The sequence below is a fragment of the Miscanthus floridulus genome, chromosome 3 (assembly GCF_019320115.1).
Source record: "Miscanthus floridulus cultivar M001 chromosome 3, ASM1932011v1, whole genome shotgun sequence".
Lineage (NCBI taxonomy): Eukaryota > Viridiplantae > Streptophyta > Magnoliopsida > Poales > Poaceae > Miscanthus > Miscanthus floridulus.
The window spans coordinates 62,246,354-62,259,157 of NC_089582.1; positions in this window are offsets into that span (position 1 = coordinate 62,246,354).

Below are 12,804 nucleotides of genomic sequence, written 5' to 3' on the forward strand. Positions count from 1 at the left end.
ATAAATGCTAATGATATTTTCCTATAAACTTAGTCAATCTTAAAGAAATTTGACTAAATCTAAACTCAAAATTACATTTTTTTTAGGATGAAGGTAACATATATAGGGTTCGTTTGATGGAGATTCTCCATCAGCTCTTGAAGCTGCTCCTGCGTCTCCACAACCAAATGGGGTCTGCTCCGCTGCTGGCTCCTTCTTGGCAAACTCTTGCGGGATGGCGCGAGCGGCAACGATAGAGAGGAATCCCAGGCCACCTATCAATCGATTTGAAATTCTCGCTTTTCGTTCATTTCAGCCACGCCATAATAGCCGCCACAATAAGAAAGATGCAAGCGAGACAGCTAGAAGCGCTCGCTTCGCCACGCCCAACTATTCTTTTTCACGGGAAAGCCAACCAAAAGATTCGATTCGGACTTCGTAGAGCCGGTGCTGCTGCTGTCTGCGTAGGGCCAGGTGGTAGAGTGGAGGAAGAGCGGCGGACGGCGAGGGAGGAGCCCGTGGGGGTGCCACTGTGCGAGCCAAGCCTTGTCGGCAGAGAGCGCGAGGATGTTGTAGGGGTAGAGGTGCGAGGAGATGAGGGCAAGGATGTCCTCAGAGGAGGTAGAGGATGCAGTCGATGCCACCCTCAATGACATCGAGCTTTCTAAAGGGCATCCATCATCGGAATTGGGCTGGGGAGGGGGAGGGGTGTGGAAGGCACCGAAAGGGTGGCAACGCTGCGTGTAGTAGAGGCGCGGAGGGACATGACACTGTGGAGAGAGAAGAAGGAAAAAAGAAACAAGCGAGAAAAAATAAAAAGAAGAAAAGGGAGAAAGAAGAAGAAGAGAGTTTTATGAGCATTTTCCTCTCTTCAACAACCATTACAAACTGTTTTATGAGTTATTTTTCTAATCAGAGAATTCAGAGTGATAAAAAGATACTCCATCCATTTCAAATTATAAGACGTTTTGACTAAAAGCAATATATCTAGGAAAGTTAAAACATCTCATAATTTGAAATGAAGAGTAATTCGTTAGAGAGGTTCTTTGTAAAAAGAAAAGTACTTTGTTAGATAAGCTCTATGTTTTGACTGGAGCCAAAGCCAGGGGCGAAGCCACGTTGGCTTTCCCTGGTGCACATGCACCATGGTAAAATAAAAGTTTGCTAATACCTGCCTTAAATTTTTCATGTATTTTCTTTGAAATTGTACACATTCCTTTATATTTGATAGACTGTGCACCAGGTTTTTTTTTTGCGCCTCTCATCTAGGTACAACTGTAGTATCTGTTCATGGACAGACATACACCAACACCACACACTCACACACACCGCACTCACACTACATGTACATAAACAGACTGTGCACCAGGTTGGTTTTGAGCTGGCTTCGCCCCTGGCCAAAGCTCGAGGACCCGGGACCATACTAGTTCCCAGTTCCCACCATAGTTTCAGTTCGATCATCACAGTACACCAGTGTAGTCCATTGGTCAACCGATTTGGCGGCTCATTTTCCTTTCCTTCTTTGAAGCCTGCCAGTGCCAGCCGGCAGCCGCCATGCATGTTGTGCAATTAATCCCCGTCTCGCTAACGACTCGATGGCCAACTGCCACCAACCCTGCCTGCCCGTGGCTGCCGCTGCATTAACAATAACCCTGTTCGTCGATCGAGCTCCCGTGCGCAACTGCATCAGCAGCAGCTGCTGCATTTCCATTTCTGCGTCGCTGGCTGCGCTGCCCCGTCGACCATCGTCCATGGATGCATGAGCTGACACAGAGGCGTGGCAAATTGGCAGGCCAATGCGTTGTATCTGTTTGGTTGCGCTGCTCGTAGGAGTAGTACAATAAATAATCAAGGGACGGCTGTCTAGTCGCAGAATCTTGGCTTTCAGGAATGCAAGTCAAGCATATACAGTCGCTCAACACGGTCATGGTCGTACAGGCATGCAGCTAATAAAGCTGCAAGCTGCCGCTACAGCTGCTAGCTTCAACAGCAAACGAACAATATAGGCCATGCTTAAGCAGAACCTGTTCCCTGAAATTTTCCAGAAGCGCCAACTTCTGGATTGTTTTTTTTTTAAAAAAAAAACGGGCGATACTGGCTAGTGGTAGTGAGTCACGCAATGCAGAAACTGCGGTTAGAAAGAAAAACCAGAGGTCAGACCGGTCAGGCCGGCCCGTGTATATGTACTGCATCATCATATCCATCGTTGCATCTACGCACTCAGAACACACAGACAAAAAAATAATACAAGAGTCAGAGGCTCAGAGCACAGATCATTCTCGTGCCATTGCTCTTAATTACATTTTGATGGCATGCTACTTGTGTGCGTCATTCACTTGGTGTGGTGCAATACAAAGCATCTTCGGTCTGCAATTTGTAACAGCTTCACGACATGGGACACAAGAATGCCCCAGTCAGATTCAGTACTTGCCAAGAAAGAAAGAAACACGGCAAAGAGAACACCAGTAGTTTATATATATACTAGCAACCCTATGTGTCCAAGACTGCAAGTTCGTCTTTGTAGCGCGTTCATACGCGCATAAGGCCAGTCTCAATGAAAATTTCATAAAGTTTTATGGGCATTAAATATGCTGACATGGCACTGTCTTGATGAAGAGAGAGAAGATAAAAGTTTCATGGGAGTAGAAAGAGTTTCATGGGGATGAAACTCTTATGCACTGTTTTCAAAATATAGGTGTGTTGAAAACTGGGAGATGAAACCCCCACTGAGACTGACCTAAGATCAGTCTTGGTGGGACTTTCATATGAGTTTCATTTGCATTAAATATGTTGCTAGACATTTTTTTATTACATGACAGTGTATTTAAAAAGAGAGAGCAGCAAATAAAACACACTTGGCATGATTACTAACCCTAGGCCCTGTTCGGCTTACCCAGAAACCGGCTTGTTCGGCTGGTTTTTTCAGCCGGAACATTGTTTTTCTCTCACAATAATTCAACTAGAACAGTGTTTTTTCAGCCAGTTTCAGCCAAGATTCAGCAAGCCGAACGGGGCCTATGAGTCATGAAATTAAATGCCAATGAAACCATAGAACGAAACTCTACATTGAGAATAGATGTTTCATCCAAGTTTCATTGCATTTCATATGACGTGGCAATCTTGGAAACAACGCCATAAAACTCTCCATTGAGACTGGCCTAAGAAGTATGTGCCTCAGGGCCTCTTTGGTTGAGCTGTAGTTGTTAGAAAAGCTGCTGTGAGCTGTAGCAGTTGAAAAAGCAGCCGTGAGATGTGAGCTATGGACAAAGCCAAAAGCCGTTTGGTTGAGCGGCTGTAGCTTTTATAGAAAAGTAGCTGTTAACAGGTCCCACGTCTCAGCCGACCCCACTTGTCAGTCACCCAACACATTTTTCTCATGTTTTTTCTATACGCGTCTTCTTCTGTCCATGAGCATGGGGAACAGGAGGCCGGTGAGGGGCGGTGCTCCCGCGAGCCCGCAGAGCCTGGGACGGGGCCGCAACTCGCGTCCGACGGTGCCGAGGACGGGGCCGCGCCTGCGCTGCTGCAGCTAGGGACGGGACGGAACCGCGCCCGTGTCCGCCGGTGCCAGGGATGGGGCCGCGCCCAGATCCAAGCACTAGGAGGGAGAGAAATGGCCGGAGATGGCCTGCTGTGCTGAGCTTGAGCTCGGGCGGCAATGGTGGTACGGCGGCGAAAACCGGTCGAAGGGGCCTCAACCCTAGACGAGCGACGACGCAAACCGGTGGGGAGGAAGGAGGGAGTCAAGGCGGAGCTGTGTGCGTGGCGAATTGGGCGGAGGCGGTTTGGTGGTGGCGAATTTGGCCGGTGGAGCTCGTGCGGGAGGCAATGGCATGCGCGCCTAGGAGATGGCAGAGAGGGAGAGTGAGAGCGAGAAAGTGGGGGAGAGAGATGCGCCGCTGGCCGAACCTGCTTGCTGAGGAGAGGGCACCGCCGGAGGGGAGATGCGCCGCCGGTCCGAGCCTGCTTGCGGAGGAGCGGCGCTCTTTCTTTCACGCGGAAGAAGACGAGTCACGAGCAAATCGAACCGGTACGCACATAATGGATGGGATTGCGGATAATTTTTCACCCCCACGGCCGGTGGAAGCAGCTCTTCCCCTGCTTTAGAAAATGAACTACGTGAAAAGCTAGCTTTTGCAAAAGCTATAGATCTACCATAGGGCCTTTGGTTGGCTTTTGAGCTTTTGGTACGGCGAAAGCCAAACCAAACACCCCCTGAATTGGCTTTGTTGTTCATAAACAAGGCTGAAACTTTTAGTTAGGCCCATTCATGCACGTGACTTGCCCTTAATAAGAGTACTAGTAGTAGTACTACTACTACTAATACAATTAAGCAACGAGGTGGTTGGTCTGTAATGTCTGATTGGCTAGTAATCTAGTACCATCCTCTGTGGCAACCGTACCACTGCGCGTCACATGGGCAGCTGCGCTGCAAAGGCAAGGAAAACAAGCTTCCAAACTCTGCTGCTGCGTATCAACACCCAAAATACAAGACCCATTTATCCTTTAGGTAGCGCGACAGGTAAAAGGTTCAATACATATTTGATATCTTCTCCAACAACAAGACCAAAAAAGAGAATCCTTTCTGCAAATAGATTTTCAGGAGAGAGATATCCATATTTGGGTTGTGCCTCTCAGACAACCCAAAATAGGTCTCCCGTATAGATACTCTGTTGGACGCTGATCTTGGGTTTCTTGCTACCCATTTGAGTTTAGGTGCCCATATGGTTTCCTTGTTGAAGACAGTCTTAGCCACACAAATTTTTCTAGCAGCGAAATGTCGGGGCTGGCTAATTGTAATCAGTGGCGGAGCAACAGGGTATGCCGGGTATGCACCGACATACCTTGCAAAACCGGCGGCATGTAGTATATATATACTATATAATATAGTGTATATGCTATATTTATAAAAAGGAAAAATGAAAAAGCATACCTGGACACCATCGCTTGATGACGGGAGGCCCATGTAACGCGGCCTAGTCGCCAAGTGAACCCATACGGTATGCGCGCTCTGAGTCTCCGACTCTGTACACGACGTTTCAGTTTTTTAATTTGAGTACGGAGCCATGGAGGAATGCACCGCCTGCGCCTGACGCCCTGACCGGGTGAGTCGAGTCGGTGCCACCCTGCCGCCCTGGCCCCTGGTGCCTGCCGGCTGCCACCCTCCACCCTGCTCTGAATTGTAGGATTGTTGTCTATTTCTCACACGTCTCGTCTGCAATATTTACGGTAATTTAATCTTTGCTCTTCATTTTTTTATAGAAAATTATTATTTAGCCTTTTGAATGATTGTCTAGTCACTTTCGTTGAGCGAGATATTTTTTTAAAGTTGATGAAAATGATATAGTCAAGACATTCATGTCCCTTTGTAAGCGTCGAATAAACCGGTAAGAAAAATAGCATTGTAAGTCTCTGATACTCTTTTATGCCTATATTTGAACTATTTATATTGTATTTAGTGGATGGTCTGAATTTAATCCTTGAATTTATCGAATCATATTGTAAAATTTACAATTATTACTGAATTGCTAAAATAGATTTACCGAATTATATAAGAAATTTTTGAGCGGCATACCCTAAGCTAAAATCCTAGATTCACCACCGATTGTAATTGTTTACTGCTAGCTAGTGGCTGTAGTAGTATAAAAACAAACACAAGGGTTGGGGAATCTTGGCGTCCAGGGATGAATGCTAAGGGTCTATTTGATTTCAAATAAGTCACCTACTTATAAGTTAAAAAGTGAAATAAATGGCTGATTTTGTCAAACACCACCAACTTATAAGTCACTCCTGCTTATAAGAAATAAGGGCATGTTTGGTTTCAAATAAGTCACCTACTTATAAGTTAAAAAGTGAAATAAGTGGCTTATTTTGCCAAACATCACCAACTTATAAGTTACCCCTGCTTATAAGTTTTAAGTTGGTTCACCCCTACTTAAAACTTATAAGTCACTCTTTTCTGCATGGGGCCCCACACCTTCAATGAGCTTATAAATCATCTACAACCAAACATGCATGACTTATAAGTCACTAGTTTTCAGTCACCTGACTTAATAAGTCACCTGACTTATGAAAACCAAACATGCCCTAAGCTGGTTCACCTCTGCTTAAAACTTATAAGCCACCATTTTTCGCGTGGGGCCCACACCTTTCACTTAACATGCATGAGCTTATAAGTCATCTACAACCAAACAGGTATGACTTATAAGTCACTGGTTTTCAGTCACCTGACTTAATAATGTTTGAGACACTTTGGATCATCTAGTAGTGGATCAGTGGGGTTTCAATGGGTTTCACGTAGTAATGGTATGAACGGAGAGGAACAGAGAGGGAGAGGAAGAGCTAGGGTTAGGCACTGACCATCCATTGAGTAGGGGATCCGACCATCAGGTTCATCGGTGAAGTTCTGCGCTAGGCAGCGACGGTCGGAGAAGAGAGAGCGATGCAGTGAAGACCGTGGTGGCGCAGTGCAGTGCGCGGCGGCTATGCTTCCCGTCACTGGCTGCGCCCCTCTGTTAGATCGGAGTAGGGTTTCTAGGTGGGTCGTACGGCTTAGGCGAACCTCGTACTGAGAGCCGTCGACCCCACCTCTATTTAATGCGCAGTGTGACGGGGGCCCGCCAGCCATAGATGGACTGGGCACCCCCGATCAGGGCGCAAGGTCAAGGCCCAAGTGGCCGTTGGGCCACTGTGGTTGGGAGATCAAACCAATATTCTCCCCCTTGATCTCAACTCATACTTTAACTTTAAACTTTGACTTGAATCATTTTCACTTTTATTTGTTCCATCACAGATTAGTGCATAGAGCATGCTTTATCATCACGGTCAATCGCCGATAGACTTAACAGCTACAATACACATCTCTGTTCTAAAACAGATTCTTTAACTTTGGGCCCTTTGTTGTCCGGAAATCATAGGCTATACCATAAACCCATGTCGACTGTGTGTTCTCCAAACACACTGGGTGGTAAGCTTTTTGTACGCGGATCCGCAAGCACTTGCTTGTTACTTATATGTTCAATACTTTTAGTATGATTCTGGACTTTCTCATTCACAACGTATAACTTTAACGTCAATGTGTTTGGCAGCACACTTGACCGTTGTTATAGGAGCGAACTACTTAAATGGTTATTGCTGTTGAATACCATTATCAATTCTGGGTGTAAGTTCTTTTAACCATTTCGCCTGTCCTTAAGCCTCATAACAAGCTATACCATGGTTATGCATCTTTGAAGACACCACAACTGTTTCTTTGGAGCTTTTCCACAATGAAACTCCAACTGCGAGTGTTAGCTACTATGTGGGTTTCACTAAACATCTCGCTAAAATTTAACTTTTGTACCCACAACTATTTGAGAGTACTTATTCTTTCTTACTCACCATGAGGCCTATAAATCTTTGCACAATTGCAAAACATTCTCAGCTCCATTCCAGTGATCTATATCTGGACTGGACTTCTGCCAAAAACATCCCGGATACATAAACTGTGTAAGGATAGGTTCTTGCTTATAAGCATTCAGTAAGCTTCCAACAGCTGAAGCATATAGGACGTCCATTTGATCGATCTCACATTTATTCTTGGAACACTGAAAGTTTCGAAAACTATTACCCTTGACTATGGGAACAGGCGCAGATTTATTCATATATATACTTTATTTCTTTAGAATCTTCTCTAAGTATACACTTGAGATAGTTCTAATACCCCTTTTTCTTTTATCTCGGTAAGTTCCAATTCCTAGAACGAATGATGCTTTACCAAGACTATTCTCATTGAAACTTGAGGACAAGAACTGCTTCTTCTTCAATAGTAGATTAACACCACTACTAGCGAGTAAGGTGCTACCCACATGCAGGATTAGGAAAATAAATTTTACATATTTAAACTTTGCATAAATACAATTGTCCTCTACATTCTCTTTAAAACCCAAACTTTCTTATTGTACTGTCAAACTTCAAGAACCACTATCTTGAAGCTTACTTTAATCCATAAATGGATTTCTTTAGGCAACATCCCTTTATGTTCTTTTCCTTCCACGATAAAACCTTTTGAGTTATGCCATGTAAACTTTTCCATACAAATCCCCGTTGAGGAATGTGTCTTTACATCCTTCTGATGTAACTATAAATCGTAATGTGCCACTAATACCATTATGATTCTAAAAAAATCCTTGCATGCTCATTATAATCTATTCCTTCTCTTTATGTAAATCATTTCACCACAAGTGGCGCTTTATAGCTTTCTATATTCCCTTTCGATATCTTTCTATATTCCCTTTGGAGTCACCTTTGTCTTGTAGACCCATTATAGCCTACTGTTTTGGCTCCATTAGGAATTTCTTCTAAGTCCCAAACATCGTTGGTATTTATCGATTTCATTTCATGTTCCTTTGCTTCTTGCCATTTAGACGAGTGAACGCCTATCATGGCTTCTTCAAATGAGGTGGAATCACTCTCTATTTGAATTTCTTTCTTAACTTTTACTTCTTAGTCACCATAAATATCTGATTTTCTTATTCTTTGAGACCTTCTAGGGCCTCGTGGCACTTCTTTCATATGGGGCTATTGTTACTCTTCATTGCCAAAAGGCAATTGTTCTATAGCCTCCTGTATCACAAGATCCTTGTTTACTTATTCATCCTCTTTAAGAGCTAACATCTGGTGTTGTATATGTCATACAACATCAGCATGTATAAAGCAATTTGTTGCTCTAATAAACACTGTAGTGGGATATGTAATCCCATTTCTATTCAAGCCTTAGGTATCTACATACCATGCTCCCCCAGATTACTCTATCTTCTGTAAAGATGGTGTATCTTCAATTTTTTTATTTGGGTTTAATCTGCTAAAAAACTCATACGGCGCATTTAGCACCGCCTTGATAACTCTGAACTCGTCCAGTATGAATACTAGCCGACTTTGCTATCTTCCCATCGGAACTATAAAAAGTCCAGGAATTTAACTATTTCTTTACTTTAGGGGTATCATTATTATGACCGTCTTACTCCCTCAACGATCACATTCATCTTTTATAGATCACTTTTATCTGAAGTATGGGGGGAAGTTCTTCATTTTTGTCTTTCTTAATTAATCTTACATTTCTCCCCCTCGAAATGTGGTATGAACTTTTCTACCACAATTTCGAAACATTCAGAACTCTTGTGAATGAGGAAACTTTGATTACTTACTTCATCCACATGATTATATCATGCAAACAAAATTCGTATTGGAGTACATTTTCCTCATTACACTTCAAAACTCAACATAGTCTATTATTATCAATACTTCTTGCAAGTCACACTTGCATATCATTCTTATCTCTTGGTTAACATATGTACTATGCCAACTTTACCCCGCCATACGGGTATTTTCTCAAACTTTTTCCCGCCATGCGAGATATTCCTTTGAACGGACATAATTGCCAGGATTGGCTCGTGTTCGATCATCAAATTCAGAATAAATCCGAATATTCTTTTAACACACATGTTTAATCCAATGTTAGTCAAATTAAACATGTATATGACTTTTACAACTCTCATAAGTGAAACTGAAAATAAATTCTTCTCCACAGAGAGTACATAAAAGACATTTCTCAATGAAGACTCTCATTGATCTATCTCTTTTTTTGGATCAATATCCTAGAATTCTTTTCTTTTGAAGCCATTCTTTAAAGAGAACATAGTCCCTTAACCAATGGCATTCTTTCATACATAACTTGCCCTTAGGCATTTCTCATCTGAGTCACAAGTACCCAGCTCATTTCTTTTTCTACCTTCAAGAATGAAAGCATGTAGGTCTTTTGTCTAAAAATATTCAACAATAATGCTCATTAAACTTGAAAACTTTATATTCTATTCTATATCACCGTTGGGCAGAAATAGAATAAACATCATTCTTCTACATTAATTCCACATCACACCGTTGGGCAGAAATAGAATTAACGTATAGAAATTCATAATCTTGAAAACATAGAATTGCTCCTCAAAATTAAATCTCCCGTTGGTTCGAATTTAGTTAGAAGACAATCAACTTCATTACAGCGGAAACATGAAAATACATTTCTCTAGTTTAAGAGCATTCCTTGATCTTTATCTTTTCTCCTAAAAATTGGTCACTTTGGATGCAAAAATTCATCAGAGATTTAAACTTTAAACACAAAACTCATAGAATTATAATATTGTTATCATCAACGTTGGGTCAGAAAATAACAATACCATAATTTTGCTTTAAAACTTAAACTCATAAATAAACTTATAATATTGTTATCATCAACGTTGGTCGAAAATAACAATGTTATAATTTATCTTAACTATCAACCGACTATTCCTCCAATTAAAAATTTTCTAGCTGGTTCCAATTTTATTGGAGGATAAACTTTTCATCATTTACTGAATAACTATAACTGCTCTTCCAAATTAGAAGACAATAAACCTTTAACTTTGTAGCCGAAAAATTGACAAAATTTCTTTTCTACTTTTCAGAAGCATTTTACTGTACTTTCTACTCTCTGAAATTCTAACACGTGGTGCAATAATTATCAGAGATTTTAAATCATTCTTGAATGAAATCATCAAAATTTGCTTCTGAAAATAATAAAACATTTTTTTAATCATCACTGTGCATTCTGGCCCGGTCCAGCACTGTGTAGCCCGGAGCCCAGCAGCAGCAGTGCACGCGGCCCAGCTGCTCACGCGCCTCGGCCCATATGCTACAGCAGCGCGCGGCCCGCAAGCAGCAGCAGCGCGCGGCCCGCAAGCAGCAGCAGCGCACGGCCCACCCATATGCGCGCGTCTTCCTCCCCGCGCCCAGGCCGCAACCTGGGCCTGGCCAAGTGAAAGCTCAATCCCGCCTGGGCCGCTGAGTGGGCCCGGTCATTCCACGCCGTCTGATCAAATCGACGGCCGTCCGACCGTTTCGCCTGATCAAAACCCGCGCCGCGGCCGGCCTCCCTCTGAACCCTAGGCTCATTTCTTCTCCCCATCTCTCTCGCGCATCTCTCTCCTCTCAGCAGCGCGCCGCACACGAGTGACAGCGAGCCGCGCCGGAGGAGAAAACGAAGACGGCGCCACCGCGGGCCCTCTTGCCGGCGAGCGCGCTCCCCGTCGGGAGAGCGCCGGCCGCCCGTCAATCGGCTCCGTGTCGGCGCCCCTGTACCCGTACCACGTGGATGCACCTCGGCGACGAACAACCGGCGCGGTCCGAGTCCTTTCCCGCACGACGGCGGAGATGGCAGCAGTGAGGTAAGCCACCGGCCTTGCTTTTCTTTTTCTCTATTTTACCGATTTGGGGTATGGGATGGATCTAGGGTTAGGGATTCACTTTGTTCTTCTTCTTTCCCCGAGTCTGTAGTGGGTTAGGGTTCGGATCTCATTGTTTCCTTGAATCCGAGCCCTCTGTTTCTATCACCCATTTAGGGTTAGGGTTAGTGAAAACACCCTAGTCTGTATGTTCAGATCCGAAAAGATCTAATCCATTCTCTTCCCCGCGCGTCAGCAATCATGCGGCGGGTGCTCCATCCCGCGTGAGGCGGTAGTGACGGTGGCGGGAAGCCCTGGTAAGACTTCCCCCGGACCGCCGTCCATTTCTTTTCCCTTCTGTTAGGGTTAGGGTTATGGGTACCCCTCCCCTTTCTAGGTTTCTAGCCCCTGACAAGATCCACATACTAGAACCTTCTCTGATACCATTGTTTGAGACACTTTGGATCATCTAGTAGTGGATCAGTGGGGTTTCAATGGGTTTCACGTAGTAATGGTGTGAACGGAGAGGAACAGAGAGGGAGAGGAAGAGCTAGGGTTAGGCACTGACCATCCATTGAGTAGGGGATCCGACCATCAGGTTCATCGGTGAAGTTCTGCACTAGGCTGCGACGGCCGGAGAAGAGAGAGCGACGCAGTGAAGACCGTGGTGGCGCAGTGCAGTGGCGGCGGCTGTGCTTCCCGTCACTGGCTGCGCCCCTCTGTTAGATCGGAGTAGGGTTTCTAGGTGGGTCGTACGGCTCAGGCGAACCTCGTACTGAGAGCCGCCGACCCCACCTCTATTTAATGCGCAGTGTGACGGGGGCCCGCCAGCCATAGATGGACTGGGCGCCCCCGATCAGGGCGCGAGGTCAAGGCCCAAGTGACCGTTGGGCCACTGTGGTTGGGAGATCAAACCAACAAATAAGTCACCTGACTTATGAACCCAACAGGGCCTAAGCATAAGCACCTCCTGACTCCGGTCATCTGCAGTCGTAAAGCGAACTAAAAGCTACTGCACAGGTTCAGGTGATATGGTAGACGAGCACACCGTTCAGAACCTGTGACGACGTTTCTTTGCCATCGCTCATTACGTTCAGATGCGGTGGTATTGTCTGTTGTATGATTCACCTTTTCATCCCCTTTTGGCTTTTTACACTGCAAATATGAAATATACCCTTGTGTTTATACCTTGCATTGTTCTGTGGTGCGATGCTTCCGGCAAGCCAAGCGATGCCGCTGCTGCTCCATGGTGCGACGCGTCCTTCAATGATCGTGTTGCTAGCTGCGATTGATGCCAACAGACAGATGCAACAGACATCCCCCTCTCTCTTCATGCTGCAATCTGAAGCCGCCTGCACAGCATATTCTTGGCTGAGCCGACCCAGAGTGCATCCCAACGACAAATGACAGGTGCCAAACATTCGTCGAAGCTGGAGAGACATCCAGTCTAGTTTGGGTTTGGCCCACAGTGGCCTCATGTGTATATTTACGTGAGATAGATGAGGGTTAGTCATATATTAGTTGTTAAAGGTGGTTAGGTGGTTAGACAAACTCTTTATAAAATTTACTCTCTGAATCAACCATATAGACA